General features: G+C 40.3%; 1 long non-coding RNA gene across 1 annotated transcript in view; it reads left to right on the top strand.

The window, feature by feature from the left end:
* Window positions 1–22,186, top strand: part of LOC102014816 — a 92,789-nt gene that overhangs the window by 37,889 nt on the left and 32,714 nt on the right. The window lies entirely within an intron of this gene.

Below are 22,186 nucleotides of genomic sequence, written 5' to 3'. Positions count from 1 at the left end.
GAATTCTGTTATTTCAAGCATGTTACGTGTATGGAATTGGCATTTTCCCACTCAGCATAATTCTCTGGAGATTTATCCAAATGATGAGGAATCAGAGGCTCTCTCCTTTTTGTTTTTGAATAGTTTGGTGTGGGTGTTCTACAGTGTCTGAGCCTCACATGACTATAATGAAATACCAGAAGCAGCTAACTCATAATGAGAAAGGTTCATTTGGCTCATGGTGCTGGAGGGTCCAGTCTGAGCCTGAGGGTAGCACATCATGACAGAAATGTGTAGTGGAATAAACTGTTTATATCACAAGCTGTAAAGCAGGGGGAGAGTACAAACTGGGGACTCAAAATCCTTGTGGAGGCACAATCCCAAAGCTGTCCCACAGGCTGTCCCACAGACTCAGCTTCTAAAGTGCAACAGCCCCTCTCACCAGCACCATCCTGGAGGCCAAAGCTATAATCTACAGCTCTTAGGGGATATCATCATCCAGAACACAGCACAGCTGATTAGATCATTTACCCACTGAAGAACACTGGGATTGTGTACAGTTAGGAAATATTAAAAATGAAACTGCATATTGCTTTCCATGGTGGCTGTGCCATTTTACATTCTTATCACCAGTACACAGGGGCTCCAATTTCTCCAAGCCCTCATCAGTATTACTTTCTATTCTTTTTTCCTGCAAGTTAACAACTATTTATGCTATTAAAGAACATAGAAATAATTTTATTATTACCAGAATGTCAAAGTGGACATCCTAACAGATGTGTGCTGATACCATTTACCTTCAGGATCCCTCAAATATTTACACCATGCAGTTTGTCCTGATTTTTCACCATAACGACTGGGGATTACTGTTCTATCCTTGCCATGGATAGAACATTATGGAGGTTTAGTGGATTTTTGACCAAGGGGTAGAATTTTCCTTTATTAATTAAAACCACAATGCTCTTGGGATGAAAGATTCTTGCAGATTTGTGGACACATAATGCAGATACTCAAGACAGGTGAATGTAGCTTTATTTGTCCATGTACCTGCCTGTTCATGTGTGCTTTTGACAATAAGAATAAATGGAGAAGCCTATTTAAGATTTTGCATGATTAGGTTGCTGCCTTTTCTTTAAGTCCACCAGATTTCAAGTAGAAACACAATTTCATGACATGACGAATGGAGAATTAACATAATTCTCAACTATGTGAAGTGAATGGAGAAAGGTTCAGTTTGACTTAGTTATTAGTAAAGTGCAACTTTTGATTGACAATCCTCATCCAAGAAAACATACTTTTATGAAGGGAAGAAATTCTAAAAAGAATTTTTTTTTCCCAGCGTGATACTTAAAAATATTGTCAGTACTAAAATGGCCCACACATCTTCTGGGATAATTCACTAAGGCAAGCAATTGTAAAATCCAAGGATATTAGGGCAAACTTTCACTTTATTGAGTAGATGTACTGTATATCAGGGATTGATCTAGGGCATGTGACTTACTATGCTAGTGGATGTGTTGTCAAATTTTATGAAGAGCTATATTCTTTTCTTGGCAAAATGCATGTATTCGCAATGGTCGTTGTTTCTAAGGAACAGGTTTAATTGAAATTCATGGAACTTTTACCATGAAGGATTTATTCCCCTGAGTGTTGTCCAAGGTTCTTTAGAACTATTTATGTCCTCACAGCTGCTTGCTTCTCATTCACCTACCAGTGTTTCTTCCAGAGTGGTCACTGCTATGAGATAGGTCCTCCATCTCAATGAAACTGTATTTCTGAAGAAAATGAACCAAATAAAAGTGTGATAAAAATGTATCATGAATATTTAAATTAAGAAAATGTTATAATAAAGTGGCATTGCCATTAATCCTTGCTTTGAACTGACTGTAAAAAAAAGTTTTTTTTGAGGTAATGGAGATCAAACCCAGGGTTTTTTGAACTGAATTACATCCCCAGCCATTTTGGCCAGGGGCGGGTTATGGGAAGCAGACAGGGTTTCACTAAGTTGCTAAATTGCCCGTGCTGGGCTTCAATTTGCAATCCACCTGCCTCAGCCTTTCAGAGTGCTACAATTAGCGGCATGCACCACCAAGCCTGGATGCCTTGAACACACTTATCTCATTGTCTTTACCACTTCACGAAGCAGTTCTGGGAGTCCTCTTTCATGAATGTCTTTATGACATATATTAAAAAAACAGTGAATGCTGCTGCCAAGTGACAGCCAATGGAAAGACAGGCTGGTAAGAAGATTGCTGTGTGTCCTTATCCACCCCACGCACTACACATGATACCGTGCCACTTCTGGCTCTTCCCCAAGAGTCAAATTGACCATGAAAAGTAAACTTGTTGAATTGATTCAGAACATTGAAATAGCTATGAAATTGCAAGTAATGACACTCATGAAAGAGGACTCCAGACCTGCTTGAGGAAGTGGCAAGAATACTTATCCATGTGTTTGAAATGGGGAGGTAGTATTTTGAGGGACATTAATAGTAATTTGTCTTTTATTATAATATTTTTTTAAAAGTAAGCATTCACCATTGTTTTTGATCACAACTTGTATTTGCTATTAGTTTTTCTACAATATCTAGGACATTCTGTTTTCATGGACACAAAGTGTATAAATCAGTATTTTCTGCCTACTGTTGAAATCATAGTTTCTAATGTTCAGGGTAAAGTCTAATTTTTATGAAAGCACTAATTTGAAATGATTTTAAAGAGTTAAACCTCCCAAAAAGTTTTATAACAAGAAACAGTAGCCTCCTCTGCACCTTCTCATTCCTTCTTTCAAAAGCAAGCCATTTTCAACAATTTTAACTGCATACCTTTTCTCACTTTCACATGAAAGTGCCTGCTAGCAATTCCTTCATTCCCTTCCAATTGTATCTTTGTTTGTTAGGAGCTTTCAAAACAACTTCAAATGCACATTTATTTAAATGTGTTAATATTTTGTTTAAATGTAAATGATATTTAAAACATTAATATATACATTCACATCATTGTGAATATGAAAATACATATAGTAAAACATGTATCACATGAAATTGAACTTTTTGGCCATTTGTATGTCTACAGCTCATTGGCACTGAGTGTGTTCATGTAGTTGTTTCACTATTCTCCATCTTCAGAGCTTTTTGTCTTCTCAAAGTGAAATTCCACATCCATGGTTCTTAATTTTTAATTTGATCATTACCTACAAATTTCTTACATGAAATGTGAAAATTGGAAATAATCCTCCTTTGCTGCTTTGGCAAAGGCATGAGATAAAATATCAAGAGTGCAAAACTGAGGGAATATGTTCTAAATTGGATCCAGATTGTCTCCCAAGCTCCATATGCAAAAGTCTTGGTTGCCTACTTATAGTGCTACTGGGTGGGAGGGGGAACCTTCAGCAGGGGAATCCAAAAGGAAGAAGTTAGATCATTAGGGATGTGTCCTTGGCCTCTTGCTCTCTCTTTCTGCTTCCCTGCTGTCATGCAATGAGCAGATCTCCTCCACTGTATGGCTGCCCTCTGATGTACTACCTCCCCACAGGCCTAAACGTAATGGGCCAGGTAATCATGGAATAAAACCTTTACAACTGCAAACCAAAATAAATCTGTCCTCTATAGAGTAGGTGATTGCTTCAGGTATTGTCACAGCAACTGGAACCCAGGACAGGGTCCCTTCAGTGTTGTGCCCTGGTTTTCTCTCTCGCCCTAACTCCTCTGGGCCCTGAATACTCGCCATCTTCCCCTCCCCACATCACAACCCTAACTGCATTCTCTCAGCATGGTTGACACTGTTTTTAAAAGCTAAATCAATATTCAGTGTTTGAGTAATTACGTGTAACCATTGTTCTTATCTACACGATTCTTTACATATCCTATTTCTTTCAAAGACACCTTCCCCTGGGGAAATTTATTTGACTAATGTTAGGGTTTGTGGAGAACTATGGCCCCCAGTACACTACGCTTGTCTGTTTTCTTGCCTTTGTAGATCTCTCCTCTTGGAGCAAAGCTAAGTTTTGAGCAAAGAATGCTGCAGAAATGATGTTCTAACCTCATTCTCTGAAGCTGGGTCATAAGCTTTGCAGCTTCAGCCTAGATGTCCTGTGTTGAGGCAGACTGAGGCTAGGATTGAATTATGGCTACCTGGAAAAGGCTGTGGTGGGCATGGGCACCAATCAGCGTCTAGACTCCAGAGGCTGTGTAGACATAGAGAGATTACTAGTGCCCATGCAGTGAGGAGCGCCTGGTCACTGTCTGGCTCTGACAGGTACCCTCGACCCCACGGCCCCCCGGACAGATGTGCGAGTGAAAAGTCGTCTTGTATGTCCAGGCACTGCACTTTTGGATGGTCTCTGCCTCTACCAGCACCTGACTGCTTACAGGAAGCACAGCAGAATCCTACCACCCTGCAGAGCCTGGAGACACAGCAACGAGTTTATCTCAGAGCCATCCATGCTGGGGTTTGTTATACCTTAATGAAAAGTGGAAACTCTTAGGGTCTGTCAGTCCCAGTGCATCTATTATTCCTAAACCCTTTGACCAAAGTGGAAACTCCTGCAGAGTTAAATACGGTGTGTCACCATTTTCTTTTTCTTTTCCTTCTTGGAGACATTCCTTTAAGAGCTTCTGTGTCTCTGTGTAACTGTTCTGCTGCCCTGTGGGCTTGGCTACAAGTGGAATCCTGGTATTGTCCACTCTCGCACTGGGAAGCCCTCTCTCCTCCTGCTTCCAGGGCCCTTGTCTTCCTCTTTTTAATATACTGCTTTCAACTGTCACTCAGAAGAGTACTAACTGCAATTAATTTGAAGCTTTTTTCCCCATTCTTTAATCTCTCTTCTCTATTGACTCTTTTTCCCCCCTTTGTCTCCTTTTTTTGTTAGAGGTTATTTTCAAGTTATGCTGATTCTTATTTATTGGTTTGTGTTTCAGTGGAACTTCAGTTCTTCTGCTGGTGTGGGTGGGCATGGTGAGGAAGAGCGACGTGGGGGTCAGTGTGGCACTGGCTACTTGCAGCTTCATGTAGGGACAGCTGTAATGATATGGGCCAGAATTTTTAATTTGAGGGAATTTTTTAACTGTTCCATTCTCCCCATCACTTTTGTGTTTATGGCTCAAGGTAAAATGTTTAATAAGGTTGGTTTCCAAGACAGCCTGTAATTTCAACACTCTGGGGTGCTGAAGAAGGATAGATTGGAAGCTCAAGCCCAGCCTGGGCAATTTAAGGACTTAGCAAAACCTATCTCTAAAGAAAAATCCTAACTTCCAACATTTTGAAGATTGCCTTCAGCAGACTAGAAAAGTGTCTTGGAAAAGACAATATATTTTTCAGTCTTTTGTGAGCAGAAGGAAGAACAAGTGTTGTGACACTTTTATGGACTTTGAAATAGCATAAATCATGGGTGTGGCACTCTGGGCCAGGACATGGCTCCTTAGAGGCCTTACGAATGCTTTCCTTATAAATGTTCTTAGTCCCCAAATCATGATCTGGGCCCAACGCTTAGGGCTAAAACTGCTTCTCTGGTGTTGTTTGCTTCTCCCCATCCACAAGCTAGTTTACCATTTAAATATGGTGATTAACAAAGCAATATGACCTAGAAGTTAGTATTTTTTTATTTTGGTCAATCACCTGGATGAGAAGTATTGTGAAATCTCATTAGTAATGATGATTATCTAAGCTGGTGAGATTGTTTCCCTGGTACTTACTAAAAGGGAGGATTTACAAAACAGTCTTATTAGGACAAGGAAAACCAAACCACACTGTAGAAAGTATTTGCTAATCACCTCTCACAGTTCTAGGTACCTCATTCTTTGTGATATTTGACTGGATTCAGATAGTGTTTCAAGGGTGGCCCAATTCAAAAGGTAAATGATCAAAGTATAATGACCATGATGTATAAAAATTATTAAACAGGAGCCATCACAAACCCACAGAAGAATAAATAAAGCCTAAAAATAGCTATTTTAAACAAAATAGAAATAGATCTACAAGCAGATGGAAAGGTACTTGACCTCACTTATAGTTACTGTGTACAAACTGAATCATCATGAGTGATCACCTTGGTGAAGATTTGAAAGTTTGCTAACAATTAGGGTCAAGGGGGGCTGTAAGGCATGCAATCCATACTGGAGGAAAAATAATGTAACCACTGGAGAGGACGACTGAAGAGTCTGCATGCAAATCGGAACGAACAGAGTATGCCTGGGATTTGCTGTTTACACTCAAGCAGACACACCCAAGTGCTCAAGTGAAAACACTTGTTGGCTACTGAGCGCAGAGGTAGATGGGAGCTACATGTGTATCTGTGGGCCTTGTTCAGTGAATAATGAATTCACCCAAATATCTCCCTAACTTCAAATCGCATTATGAGCCTGGGCCCTACCTACTACTGTCAGTCACTACAAAGGCACCCAAATCTGTATGGGGAGCAGCTCACCAGGTGGCCTCCCAATTTCCCTTTGTGACCTTAGACTTAGGCTTGATCAACTGTCCCAGAGATTAGCTTTACAGCCTCTACTCCCAAATGCCATGCCTCAGACTGAGACAAAGTCTTCTCTGCTAAGGGCTATAGTAGACAGGTAGCCAGCTGCTCTTGATTACACCTGGACAGTCCACTCCATTGGAATGCTAATCTCTTCCAGTTTCACTCTTTTACCCTGGGGTTTCTCTGAGGGATCCCCACTTTGGGTCCAGATACCTCTCTTCTCCTTCTTCCTGAGGCTCAAAACACAAGGTCAGCCCTGCTTCCCCTTCACCATGTAGAACGAGGGGCCAAGCTGCCCATGAGGCTGGCTGCCCTCCCACGTGTGGGTGTGCCTTTCCACTCCCCTGCTCCTTCTGCTCTCAGCAACCGTGGCTGTGTTTACAGCACATCTGGGCTCTTCCATTGCCCTTGTTCCTCTGCAGGACAGTCCAAACAGTGCAGAGCAAACTTCTCCAGCTCTGCATCGCTTATTGAAAAAAACCTTACTAATCTTCCCTTCATTGTATTTGAATTGTCCGTTCCTAGGGTGGCACTGGCTGTGCCTGGCCTGGAAAAATTATTCGCAGACTCCACAGTGGAAGGAAAGATACTTGTGAGCAGTGGGAATGCACTGAGGAGTAGTCAGGCTTTTGGCTGAAGCTGCTTAGCTGTGTGACCTCGCAATGGAAGAAGAGGAGCCTGGCTTGTCTCCCGCTTAACAACCCCCTTCCATTTGTTAGGTTAAGGACTGGACCCTGAGCCTCATGGATGCTAGGATGTGGTGTACTCCCCAGCCCTCTCTTAACCGTTTCTGTGGATCTTGTACCTCCTTCCTTCTCCTAATTGGTTTACACAGAAATGCATATAAGATTTTTTCCCCAATAAGTTTTTCCATTACTAACTTTAAAGTGGGTATAGGCAACTGTATCCTTCCTCAGACACGCTTCTATATAAATAAAAGAGAATCCAAAATCATGAGTATGGCTTGACTTTTATTTTTGGAAAAAAATCATCTTGAAAACACCCTTTGAGATCTGCAGTCAGGGCATTTTCTACATAAAGAATCACCTGGAAAAGCCATTGTCCTGATATGTCAATATTAATTCTTTGTGGGGAGCCAGGCACTTTGGGCCTCTAGCCTTCAGCTAGAAGTGCTCGGTCTGCCCAGATGAAAGGAGACCTACAGGCCATGAACTCGCAGTCACCCAGGTAAGGAAAGTTTGCCCCTCTACTATGCACGGATGTCACTCACCTTTCGGGTTTCCCCATGTGTGCCTTGCCTGGAGTCCTGTAGAACTTTTCACTGCTTCCCTATCATCTAGCACCTCTTGACTGCCCTTGATCCTGACTAAGATCATTTCTTTGGCCTGGTCCTCCTATCTCCCTAGAGCTGTGCCATCTAACAGCAGTAATGCACTCAGCAGACACCCAGAGTGAGGGTGCATAAACATGACTCAGTGTGGCACTCCCTGGCTTTCCTACTTGACATGTACAGCTCTTTCTCAGGGGTCATGGCTTGCTCATCACCCTGCAAGTCACTGCTACTCCTGCCTGCTTCCCACCAGAATTGTCAGGGCCACATTCTGGGACTCAAGGAAAGCAAAGTGGATATGAACAACAGGTCAACTGAATGGTGCTGCTGACTCCCCAGGGGGCCCAGCATTGTACAGATGACCAAGGTGCTGACTCTAAAGCAGAAGATGTTGGTCACAGTTTCCTGGGATGCCATTTCAGGTCCTGACCACAGCACCACTGTGGACCCTTCTCCCCTGCACCCTTTCAGCTTAAAGGTGGGAGCAGGAAATAGCTGCAGCTTCCTGTTTGGTTCGGAGTTTCCCCTCCTCCTACTAAAAGCTTCTGCCAACTTTTCCTGTGTCCTCATATATTCAGTGCACCTGCCATGATCCTTTCATCAAAACACTTTCATGTCTGACTAAACATCCCCTATTGTTTACTTCTCCCTTTCTTTTATTGCAACTGGTGCATGTACAAAATTAGTAGTAATTGCCAACTGCAAGTGATTGAAAGGTGCAGTGTGTAAATGTGTGCTTTGTAAATTCAAAGGGCTAACTGTCAATGAAAATTGCTGGAAATCATAAAAGAAGAATCATTGATTGTGCTTTAACATTACTGGAACGGGAGATATTACTAGTGGAAGAGGCAGTAGGAGTTTTAAATATTTATAGAAATGAAGCACTATTCTTTATGATCAGACATCTTACAGCCTTCAGAAGTTCTCCTCTTAGAGACATAGGTACCAAAGAGAAAATAACTGAAGCAAACCCTTTGCTTTTTTAAAATCAAAGCCTATATAATTTACACAAATTGCTCTATAATTTGGGTTTATCACCTATTATTTTTAAGTGGCTTAATATAGAAAAAATATGCTAATGGTCTAAAGAAACATTTACTTGCCAACCATTTCATTTTCATACAACTCTAGCAAAATTCATCTCATTATGCCATTGGTCAATAGAACAGGATGAATATGGGTAGGAAAATTTTATGGTAAATTACATAGGGTAACTTGTAAATGATGCACTTTAATTAAGAAACATTTATGCACATAAGAAAGAAGATTGACTCAATTAGGAACTTAAAATTCATTTCCCTTTGCTGCCTTTTGCACAAATCCTCCTCTATCAATCACCTGAGCAGGAGGCAATGCCTCTCCGTTTAGTTGTCTCACCTGAATCAGATAAAAAATGTAAAATTCATAGCTTTTCAGTTAAAATAAATATCTTGGCCAGGTGTAAGATGGAAGGATTTAAAATCAATATATTTTCAAGACACCCCAATGGGCGTCAGTTTTAAGGCCACAACTCCGTCTCTTATGTATGAGCCCACCCAGCCAGCTGGATGGCAAAGGACAGCTGCCCTCAGACAGCCCTCAGAGAGCCTGCAGCTGGATGGTTCCTGCCACTCAGATGAAAGCTCTGCACGCACTGACTTGCCCCTCAGCCCCTCTCAAAAAATGAAAAGAAGAGATACCATCAAAAGGTGGTGTTTTGAAAGATCTCTTCATGCCAATGACCTGGAGAAGGTTTCATCTTTTTAAGGAAAGATAAAGGGGTTAAGTAAAGACTAAAACCCTGTTTCCAAGCTGTGTACATTATTAGAAAAAATAACACGTATGGTACAATGCAGAAGACAAAAATACACAGTGCACAGCATTGCCCTTTAGCTTTTAGTGCCTCCCATTTAAGATGCGCATGTTGATGTTACAGCATGCAAGTGCTCATCTCCACAGCAGCCCACACCCTTGGAAAAGGTATGAAGACTTCAGAGCTTTTTGTTCTTCTCCTAGGCATTCTGTCTCCTCCTTTGCTGGCTGTAAGAGTGTGTGGATAGCATGGTTGGAGTAATGATCGCTTTTGAAGTCTTCAAGTTATTCCTGAAGTGGAATGGGCTTCATTTCCTTAGTTTATACTCAACTTTTGTTTTTTTAAGATCAATTAATTTTCTGTAAAAGCCAATGTATCCATTTCCAGTATCAAATAAGGATGGAATCTGGCAGACAAAAGCTTGTATAAGAGAGCTCAATTTGTGAATAGGACTCCACCAATGAGCCTGCAACATTTCTGCATACACTGAGATTTCCTGGACAGGATGGGTCCTGCAGCACTGCACCCATATGGAAGGCGGGTGAGGTATTTTTATCGTGGTACAATCACAACAATCAGCGGGGTAGACTATGCTACAACACCTCGTTTTAGTGTTGAATGAGTTCAGAGACTTAAAGCCCTCATGAGAGCATTACTTGCCCATATTACTACTTGTATTGGTCATGGAAATCTTCTAAATTTGAATAACAGTGTGCCTTAGGTGTAAGTGCACAACTTTCTTGTAAGAATCATCCTGACATTGTTCTTTCCTGGCACATCACAATCCATTTCTTCATCCTGAATGGTTTTTAAATTGGATTATTATTTTCTTCGGGCCAAATCCTCTCCTGATTTTTTCCCCTTGCAGATAAGGAAGGTCAGGTAAGCCAACAGTTACGCCCTCCTATCTTTCTTTTTCATGATTTTAGCTTATGGTCAAAGGACTTCCATAGTTGTAGCAGGTGGTGGGGGAGGTCAGAAAGACACTGCAGCTCTTCTTGCACAGCCTCTGTCCCTTCTCACCTAACCCACCAGTTGTGTGCCTAGCCCAAGGAATGGGGATCACAGCCTCTCCTTGGGACTCTGCCCCACACACAGCTCTGCATTCCTTTCCTGCCACTGCTTGGTAGCCCAAAAGCATTACATCAGGGCGCACGCTGCTGTCTGATGCGCAGCCCTCTGACCCCGCGCAGAGCCTCAGCTTCACACAGCTTCACGCTTCAGGAGAGGCAAGTCCTCACGAACAGCTTTCTCCCTGAAGCAGTGCTGTAAGATTCACACAGGCCTCAGGCCGTGCTGTCTCCCTGCATTCTTTCCTCCATGCAAAGAAGGTTAAAAACCACAACTCTGCTGATATGAAGGGAAATCCTGTACGATTTAGGCTAAATTCATTGTTATGCATTCATTGTTACATGCATTTTCTTCCTATTTTCAGAGAGATTAAAATGTAAGCATTTTCAGGAGCCTTGTGAGTTTCTGTGAACCTAGGCCCTGTGGCTTTGAAACTGATGCCTACTTTCTATCTGCAGGTGACACAGTCTGCTTTCTGTTCTCCCAGTAGCTGGCTTCTCTTTGCTTGGCATTCTTTCTTCATTGCCTCACTCTCTCAGTGACCTTGCTTTTTAGTAAACGATGCTCTTGGTCTAGTCAGAATGTCACAAGTGCTCATACGCAAGGGCTAATACCTCATGTACACCGCCCACACACATTACATGTGCTGTGCATGCACAGGATGTCTGCAGTGTCAGATGGTGCTGGCCTTACTCATGGGTCCTGCTTTGCCACAAGGTAACATATTCTTCTGGGTACTGACCCCCTTGCTCTTTCCTTCTTTCCATTCACCTTCGCATGGTGGAAGGAATGTTAATGCACCCCTGCTGGTCCAATGTGCTCCTTCCAAAGAAATGTAGCTATATTCTACAGAGATGAAGGAATTGGACAGTAGAGGTCCAACAGAAAGTCCTTCTATTTTTGGAGATCTATACTTCGATTTATCAGGCCAGAATTTAAACTGCTTCCACTGGTTAGGAGCTATTTCTTTCAGAAATTTAACTGTATATACGCTCAGCATCATAGAATGATTAGGTACTATTGCAAATGTGCAAAAACAAACCAGTGCTGTTTAATCAGTTTCCAATATTTATTGTTACTGGTGTTTTTATTCACTTCTCACACTCACAAGCCATTGATCTTTCTCTCTCTTAGAGGTTGCAGGCATCATTAAAATGTGCAAAAGTCTATTTTATAAAGTGAATCATCACACCCTTTCAAACAACCTTTGTGTAAAAGCCCAAGGCTAGCTTAGAATATAGTCTCACTACTTTTGGCATATTTATCCAATTTCCTTGTTTCTGCACAGTATAAATCAGCCTGGCGAACACATCCTATATTTATGAAGCAGGAGGATTTATTTCATAGTTGGAGTTTGCCCTGGGGACCGTGGCAGAGGAAGCACAATGCAAATCGCACCATTTCTTCTAATAGCTACATTTGGAGTATGACTGACATATAATGAAGTGTGCATATTATACTCTGATGGTCTTCGACATATGTATAGACCTGGAGACCATCACCATAGTCAAACAAAATAATGAAGACAACCATCAGTCCTCCACCAAATGTCCTCATGCCTCTGTGCGGGCTGCTCCTGTCACTCCTGCCCTGACCCAGGCAATTGCTGCTTGGCTACTTGCCACTATGTGTTATTTTGGGTTTACTAGAATTTCACATACAGTGCATTTAATTTAATCATATATGATTTTTGGCCTCATTTTCTTCTTTCTGTGTAGTTGAGACCCACACATGTTGAAGAGTTATCGTTTTTCCATTCCTTTTTAACACTCCATTCCTTTTTAACACTACAGTTAGTGTTGGTCCATTGTCTTCTACTCACTTCTCAGCAGTTACAAACTGAGCTGCTGTGGAGGTTTGGGTATATATGTTTATATTGAGATACTCTCCCTTTCATCTAAAGTAAACACAAATTGGCTGGAACATATGGTGGATGCTAGTTAACCTTTTCAGGACACAGCCGGACTGTTTTCCAGGATGACTGCACTATTTTGCAGTCCCACCAGCTATGTCTTAGAATTCAGTTCTGGCATCTCTTCCTAGCTCGTGGATGTGGTGATGAGCCTCAACTGTGGCCATCATAACGGGTGCAGTAGTTTCTCACAGAGGGTCTAACTTAGAATTCCTTAATGAAGATTGATGTTAAAAATCCTGTTTGTGGGGCTGGGCATATAGCTCAGTGTCACAAGTGCCTGCCTGGCAATTGCAAGATCCTGAGTTTGATTCTTGGTACAAAAACAACAACAACAGCAACAACAACAGCAACAAAAACTGGACTCTGAGTCCATAAAGAATTTCCCTTAAAAATCCCCTTTGTTTATTTGCTTAGTTTTTGTCACCCATACGTCTTTTTTGGTGAAGTGTCTGTTCATTTAGTGTACCTACCTTGAAATTGAATTGTTTATTTCTTGTTATTATTGTGTTTGAGAGCTTTTTAAATATTCTAGATGTAGTTCCTTAATACATATATGCATTCAATTTTTGCTTATTTTTTTCTGAGTCTGTGGCTTGTTCTTTTGTTCCGTTAAAGTGTTTTTCAAAAAGCAGTAGCTTTTACTTTTCATAAAATACTATTTACCTTTTTTTTTTTTTAAATTTCATGGAGCACACTTTTGAAGTCAGATCTAAGACATCTTTGCAAAAGCCAGTGTCAAAAGATTTTCTCCTAGGTTTTCTGCTAGAAGTGTCTAACTTCAGGGTATATATGTTAAAACATAGGTTAAAGATATAAGGAGGCATTTTGCCAAAAATATAGAGTTGACAAATAGGCATATGAAAAGACTTTTTTCATCATCATAGAGAAATGTAAATTAAAACTGTAGAGAGGTATCTCCACACATGTTCATAATGATTAAAAAATAATAATGATAACCAGTAACTGGCAAAAATTCAAGTAATTGAACATGTATACAATGCTGGCAGAAATGTGAAGGGTACAGATATTCTAGAAAATAGTTTGATACCCCATGCTACTAGGCATCAAAATGAGGCTGGAGTGGTGACATTAGCACTAAAGTAGGTTTCAAAGCAGAGTACAGTACTACGAATAAAAGTGTGGAACTTTAAAAGTGTCAGTTCATCAAGAACGTAAAACAGTCCTAAGCATTTTTGCACCTACTACTTATGTTTCAGAAAACTTAAGAGAAAATTGATAGAGTATAGAATTGCAAAAAGGAATGGCCAAACATAAAACTGCAAACAATTTCAAGATCTGTCTCAATAACATATAAGAAAAGGAACTGGTTTATAAACAAGTAGTTTGCATAAAACAAGTAGACAAGGAATCAGCCAGTTCCCAGAGAATGAGCGTGTCACCACCACCTGATGTGATGTACAGAAGACCGTCCAGCAAGAGCAAGGGTCCCACTCCTTTCCATCACACACTAAAAATTGGCTGAGAAAGACCAAATTTGAACTGTTAAACTAGTCTTAATAAGTAGAAAATGATTCAAGGTTCCTAACGCAGGAGTCCCCAACCTTTTTGGCACCAGGGACCTGTTTCATGAAAGACATTTTTTCCATGGTGTGTGTGTGTGTGTGTGTGTGTGTGTGTGTGTCTTTTTCTAGGTCCTTATTTTTTATTGTATACGTTGGCAACACATAACAACTACATTTAGCCCCACCTCACATCATCAGGCATTAAATTTTCACATTCTCACCCCGTGCACATATGCAGTTCAGCCTAGCAGTCTTGCTCCTGTGAGAATCTAACGTCCATGCTAATCTTACAGGGCAGAGCAGGGGTGGGGTGAGCAGTTGTAGATGCAGATGATGCTTTGCTCACTTGACCTCTCCTTATCTCCTGATGGGCCCCAAACCACTACCTGCGTGGCCAGGGGACTGGGGACCACTGCTCTAAAGCACATTCTGAGCTACAGTGGAATTACATTTGCAACAAATAACAAAAATCTCTAGACAATCTGCAAATATTTTGAAACTAATTAACACATTCTTAAATAAGTCACCACATCAAAAAGAATTTGAAGTAGTAGTCTTATTAAGAGCAACATGTTAAGGAAAAGGAAAAAGAAGCAAGATAATTAAAATGTTTTTGTGGTTGGCATGATTATATGTTCATGATGGAAACCAGGTGAGACCAACAAACAGGCTTCTAGAAGTAATGGGTGACTTTTGTGACGCTCATGATGGATTTCTTATGTTGATTATATATATATATATATATATATATATATACGTTTAAATTTTATTTATTTTTAATTGTGGTGGGAAAGTATAAAATTCAACACTTTAACCAAGTTCAGCCATATTTTATGTACTCACATTGTTGTGCAATAGATTTTTAGAGCTTTTTTCAACTTGAAAAATTGAATCTGCAACTTGTGCATTTCCCAATCATACCCACTCTCTGGCGCCTGCAAGCCACTACTCTACATTCTGCCCTGATGAACTGTCTTACTTTAGTGAGCTCATGTATGTAGAATAATAAAGTATTTGCAACTGGCTTATTTCATTTAGCTTAACATTCTTCAAAGATTCATCCATGTTATAGCATTCATTAAAATTTCCTTTCTTTTTTGACTCAACAATATTCCATCATGGGAATACATCACATTTTCTTCACTCACCCACCAGTGATGGTTTTGAGGTTGTTTCCACATTTTTTCACTCTCTATGGGCTACGTTTTCACTTTCTTGTTTGGAACTTCAATGAGAAGAAGTTAAATTTGACTTCTCTATTTTTTACTTTTGTTCTCTCTGGTTTGGTGTCATAGGCAGGAAATTACTGTCACATTGAAGTTATGAAATTTCCCCCAGTTCTTTTGTAGGTATTTAGTACTTTCAGGTCTCACTGTTAGTTTTTTAATACCTTTAATACCTTCTGAGTTAAAAATTTCATATCACATAACGTGAGCACCCAAATTCATTCTTCTGAACTTTTCCCAACACTGCTTATGCACAGACGGTCCATTTCCATGGACTTGGTGTCATTGCTGAAGATCGTCTAACTCTGAATTCTGGACTCTCTATTCCATTGGTCTGTGTGTCTGTCTTAAGGCTGCTCCATGTTGTTTTGGTTACTGTGGCTTTGTAGTAAATTTTGAAATTAGAAAGTGTAGCACCTCCAACTTCATTCTCTTTCAAGATTATTTTAGGTATTTTTCATCACCATAGATTCTTTGTAAATTTTAATATGTGTTATTCCATTTCTTCAAAAATGTCACTGTAATTTTGACAGCTATGTTTAGAAAAGATTTTTAAAAATGTTTTAAATCTTCTTCAATTTAGCAAGTGTTGCCTTGGCCTGACCTATGGTCAGTCCTGGAGGATATCCCTGTGTCCTTGAGGAGGACACGTGCTCTGCTGTTCCTGAGCGGTGGGCTCTGTATGTGCCGCAAATCCACTTGGTCCATAGATTGTTCGAGGTTCCTGTTTTCTTACTCGTCATTTTCTGATGATTGTATCTATTCTTGAAAGTATAATATTAACTTCTCCTGTTATCATGCTTCTTTCTATTTTTACCTTGGATCTGTTAATATCTGCTTTATATATTTGCGGGTTCTAATGCTAGGTGTATATAAGTTAGTAACTGTCCTGTATTATTGGTGAATTGAACCTTTGATCATTATACAATACCTTTTTTCTATTGTTACAAATTTATGATTAAACCTATTGCATCTGAGTATGGCCAGCCTTGCTCTCTTTTGGTTTTTATTTTCAAGGAATATTTTTATCCACTCCTTTGTTTTCAGCCTGTGTGTGTCCTTAGACCTAAAACGAGTCTCTTATAAACAGCATAAAGTTGTTTTTTAAAATCCACTCTCCACCTCCTGCTTTCTGTTTCAGGGTTAACACATTTTTATTTGAAGTGGTTACTTACAGGCAGAGACTTACTATTGTTTTGTCCATTGTTTTCTGTTTGCCTTGAAGCTGTTTTGTGGCTCTTTCCCTTTTTACCAACTGTGTGTGTGTGTGTGTGTGTGTGTGTGTGTGTGTGTATTATATGTGTGTGCTTTTGCAAGTTCCATGCTTTCCTTTCTCTCATTTTTTTGTGTGCCCTCTCATTTCCTCTCACTTTTCCTCTCTCTTGGAAACCTACTGGTATTTCTTTAGGTTATCCTGGGACTGCTATAAAAGCTCCTAAAGTCACAGCAATCTATTTTAAACTGGTAACAGTTTTACTTCCTTCACAGAGCAAGACTCCCCTCCTTTGCAACCCTGCTGTGTTTATGTCACTGATGTTGCTGCTTATACCTCTGTGCCATGTATATCCACTAACGTGCTTTATAGTTACTGTTATGCCTTTACCTTTACCTTTTTTTTTACAAAAATTAAAGGTGATTTATACACCAACTTTACAGAATTGTATACTCTTCTACATATTTGTAAAACCAGAGAACTTTATATTTTTACATGGTTTACTTTACTGTCTACTTTCCTTCTATTTCAACTTGAAGGACCTCCTTTAGCGTTTCTTTAGAACAGGTATAGAGGCTTGTGTTGATTCAGGAAAATCTAAATTTCTCCTTTGCTTTGGAATGCCAATTTTACTAGATATAACATTCTTTTTTGGCAGTTTTTTTCCTGTACTCTTTGACTATGTCACTCGGTACTTTTCTGTCCTGCAAAATTTCTGCCAAGAAACTCACTGGCAAACTCTGAGGAGTTGTCATGCATGAACTGCTTTTTCCTGTTACTTTCAAGAGATTCTTTGTTATTTTTGACAGTTTAATTGTTATGTCTTTGGGTCTCTTTAGATTTAACTTAGTAATAGTTCATCAAGGTTCTTGAACTTGTATATCTATTTTTAGTCCAAATTTGGTAGGTGTTTAGCCATTATTTCCTTTTTAAATTTTATTTTTCTTCTTAACTAATGTGTAATAATTGTGCATACTGTTATGGCACAATGTTATATTTGAATACATGTGTACAGATCAAATCATGGCAATCAACATTTCCATCTCTTCATCATGCCTTTATGTTTGGAAACTTTGAACTCCTCTGTCTCAGTTATTCATAAAATAGGTAACAAGCTATGTGAACTATAGTTCTCCTAATGTGTGTAAACACCAGATATTAGTCATCCTACACAGCCATATTTTGGTACCCATTTCCTCTACCTTCACTCACACAACCTTTCCCAGCCTGCAGTAACCACTATTCAAATCTCTCCCACTTTCAGGTCAATATTTTAGCTTCTTCCTGTAACAGAGATCCTGTGGTGGTTTTCTTTCTTTGTCTGGCTTATTTCACTTAACACAGTGATCTCCAGTTCCATCCATTCTACTGCAAATAACAGGATTTCATTGTTTTCATGGCTGAATCATGTCCATTTGTGCATGTGGACCTCACGTTTTACCCACCTCTTTGTAGCTGGTCACTGTGGCTGAGTCCACTACTTAGCTACAGTGAATATTATTGCAGAAGATATGGGTGTATAGGTTTCCCTTTGATAGGTTTAGCCAGTATTTGCTGAGACAGGCTTTCTCCTTCTTATGCTCCACTCCTTTTTGGGGATGTTCACAAACCCTCTGTGGTCCCGCCTGCTGGTGTTTCACAGTACCTTAAATACTGCGCTCCTCACTTTTCCTTAGTCTTTTTTTTTTGCTCCTCTGATTCAAGAATTTCAAGTATTCTGCTTTCAGATATGCTGATTCTTTTTTCTGCTCCTGCCTCATGAAGTTGACTGTTAATTTTTCCTTTACATTTTTCAATTCAATTAATTTATTCTTACCTCCAGACCTCCTGCCTGTTCATTCTGTCATTTTTAACTGTCCCCTCATTGTGCTCATGCATCCTTTTCCTGATTGTATTTAGCTGTCTGTGTTCTCTTTTAGCCCAGTGATCACGCTGAAGATAGTTATTGTTAATTCTTTGTCAGGTGTCTGATATATTTCAGGTCTTTCGGGTCAGTGTCTGAAGATTTATTTTGTTTCATTGGTCATCTTCTCTGCCTCCACTCTCAGTGATTTCTTGTTGAGCTTTGAGTATTTGTTTTTTTTTGTTGTTGTTGTTTTGTTTTTGTTTTTCTCCGGTACCGGGAACCGAACTCACGAGCGCTTGCCAGGCAGGCGCTTTTGCCGCTGAGCTAAATCCCCAGCCCCGAGCTTTGAGTATTTGAAAAAGACAACTGTCATTGTGTGTAAAGACTGCCTTCATAGAGAGGAAAACTGCAATAAACACAGCTAGAAAACTGCAATAAACACAGCTATCCCTTTTCTGGGGATAAGTGTTCTCTAGGCTTGTGTGTCTAATCTTCCTGTTAGAATAAGCGCTTGTTTTTCTTGGACCACCCAATTTCTTTCTCCCCCTGGCGTTGCTTTGTGGTACCGCAGTCTCTCTAATGCTGATCTCCCTTACTTGTCCTTATTCTAAGTATGCACCCCAGTCCAGGAAACAAGTCTTTGAGTGGCCCTCAAAGGGAAAGCCAGAAATCACGTGAATAGTCCACTCTTCTCCTTTCCCCCCGGGGGGAAGGGGAATCTGGGAGCAAGCTGCTTTCCCATGATGGTTATGGAGGTTGATGTGTAGATTTTCCAACCTAATTACATGAGTTTGTTGTTGTTACTGCTGGTTTGGCTCTGTGCTCATGGAGGCTACTGCAACCTCTAAACTGGACCTTTTCCTTTCAAAACGCTATTTGGTTCATATATTGCTAGCATCTCCAGTCCACCATCTTGCTTGTTTTTCCTAAATTTTGACTTTTTAAAACCTTAGTATGTATTTTACTACTGATAAACAGTTTGCCCTGTGGGTAACTAACACTTACACTGAGTCTGTACTTTCTCTTTATCTTCTTAAAGGGGTTCTGAGTTTGAACCTGACTTTGAATTTTTTCCTTCAGGGCCTGGGAATTTGGTGTCAAGAGTAAGAAATCTGCTTAGCTCTAGATCCTAAAGATTTTCTCTATGTCTTACAACTGAAATTATGCAGAACGATGAATGGAACCCTATTGCTCTTTGCTAAAATTCCGTTGACCATCCTAGTTCTTTGCCCTTCTAATATAAATTTTAGAATAATGTTTTAATCTATAAATTTTTTTCTATGGTTTTAGCATGAAATTTGAGGTACAATTGGCATCTTTACAGTGTTGGGTCTTCCAAGGCATTAACATGGTATGTCTGTCCATTTATTTAGATTTTCTTGAGTTCTTTCATCATTATGCAATTTTCAATGCATAAATCTTATGTTTTGTTATACTTATATTATATATTTCCTTTTTTGAATAATGATGAATGGCTTTGCATTTCTAATTTTAGTATCATGTGTGAATTATTAGTGTGTGAAAATACAATTGGGTTTTTGCATCGTGGGTCCTTGATGAACACAAATATGATTTTATAACATTTGTTTTGTTCATCCTTTGAAAGTTTCATATGGACAATCATGTCATTGCAAATAGGGTTGTTTTTATTCTTTCCCTTCAAATCTGTGTGCCTCTTTTTTATTGCGTTTCACTGATAGTGACCCTTTATTATTTCAGCGTTTTCTTGTACAGGGTCCCTTTTCTATGGTTATCGCAACAGCCTGCATGAAAGGCTGCAGCGGTCCTTTCTCCATCATGTGCACTCTTCCTCTCTGGCCCTGCTCCTAGGGAGAGATGTGTAGACCACGGTTTCCTGGTTCCTTTGCTCCCCACTGCACCTACCATGTCCAACTTGGTGCAACTGGCATATGACCACCGAGAGCAGGACAGTGCTGCTCAGGGCAGCAAGTATGTGAGAGGTATGGGCTTTGGCTTTCTTTCCCCGTGGTCATCTCTCCTGGAAGGAAGCAGAGCCATTCTTCCTCACTGTGGGAAGCTGATGTGCTGTTTTAATTCTCACACCCAAACAGCCTGCTCTTTGTATTTCTCAACCCAGTGCCAGCCACCTTGCCCTGGCTTCTTGCTTGGCAGCAAATCAGAGCCAGCCTGGGACACCACTGTGTGAACACCTTGAGGCTCTGACCAGTTACTAAGTGGAGAAATACCGGCTTCTTAATTAAAGGAAGTGCCTGCCTGATTCTGGCAAAATATCACCTGCCAGGCTTATTTTGCAGTGTTGTAAATATGAGCTTGCACACCTTCATAAATGTTTTAAGGGAAAGTTGGACAGCCTGCACCAGGCATGCTTGCCAGAGCCCAGCTGAGAGCAGAACTAGCCTGCTGCTTAGCTGGTTTCCTGGCATTGTCCAGCAGTGAGTGTCACATGTTTGCATGGCTGTTCTGCTGATGCTTGGAGAAAGCAAAAAGGATTGCAGGCCTGACTTCAGGCTGATGGTGGGGAAGGAGGAAAGCAGCTACGGGATGGATGTTGGGGAAAAGTCATGGGCAAGAAACAAGTCAAGGCTCATTTGCTCTGTGTGCAGCTCTTTGATTGTTTCCTTGATTCTTGATACTCAAGGACCAGCATGAGCTGGTGCTGCCCCCCCACTAACAAACACATGCCAGAACGGTGCTGAGGAGGGCTGTCTACCGTGCTGGTTTGTCATTAGCCATGGTGGAATTCTTAGAGAGGATCACTGCGGGCCTTTCTGAAAAGCACAGATCATGGAGGTCCCTGGAGAGCTGTGCAGCAGGCAAATCCCCCTCCTGCAGAAGAAGACCCACTCCCTGGAACAGGAGGTCTCACTGCTCAGAAGTCATGCTTCTTGGCTTAGACAGAACATGACCGAAGACATTCAGATTTCCTGATCTAAAGAAATATTTAGTAGTCAAAAGAAAGGCTGATGCTTTATGTTTGGATCCCCAAGTACTAAAAAAAGGGAAAAAATTCCCTGGATCTCTGATTACCTCCAGCCAGGCCAAAGACTGACACATTCCTGATTCCATCTCAGGGTTGGCCCAGGGAGATGTGGCAAGGCTGATTGTATTTGGGATCACCTTTTCCACCTGATTTAAGACACATGCACATGGTGTCCCACCTGTCAAGACCCTGTGATTGGCCATACTGCACAAAGAAAATTCTGGAGTCTCTCCCTCATCACTTGTGAACATTCACAGTGGGTGTGTACCGTGTGTGTCCCAGTGCTGCTTGTGGTAAGTTGCACATTATGTCCCACCTGGAATTCTGCTGTCTGAAGGAAATGCCTAAAAGAGGAAAATTATAATTACTAGTGTTTTAATTAATATTCACTTCATCAAATTTTGGGTATATAACTTTCAGAAAATTAAGAGAATGTTCCCATTTAAATAAATGTTGATTTTATAATCTCATAAAAAGATGCTATTAAAAAATTCACTTTCACTGTGACATCAGAAACCCAAAACCAAAAAGTTAACCCATCTGATTTTCTAAAGACCTTCAAATGCCTACTAGACTTAAAATATCATCAATAAAACTTTTCCTAATCACTTAGGTGGCTCTTGTAACTCTAAGAAAATGTCCTTGTAAATATAATAAACTGCTGCAACATCTTAAAAGCAAAGGCTGAAGAGAGGATGTGACGTGATTCAGAAAGCTACTGCTACACTAGTAGAATCTCTCTATTCAGATGTACTAATTTACTAACCCAAGAGAAAAAATTGTCATCACAGACTGACATTGACAATTTGAAATCCAGACTTCAGACATATAAAAAAAATCCAAGAATATTTTGAGCTAAACTGGAATTTATTAGATTTAGCCCTTAATTATATTAG

Source organism: Chinchilla lanigera, unplaced genomic scaffold (assembly GCF_000276665.1).
Source record: "Chinchilla lanigera isolate Chin_1 unplaced genomic scaffold, ChiLan1.0 scaffold00114, whole genome shotgun sequence".
NCBI lineage: Eukaryota > Metazoa > Chordata > Mammalia > Rodentia > Chinchillidae > Chinchilla > Chinchilla lanigera.
This window is presented reverse-complemented; position numbering and strand designations above follow the sequence as displayed.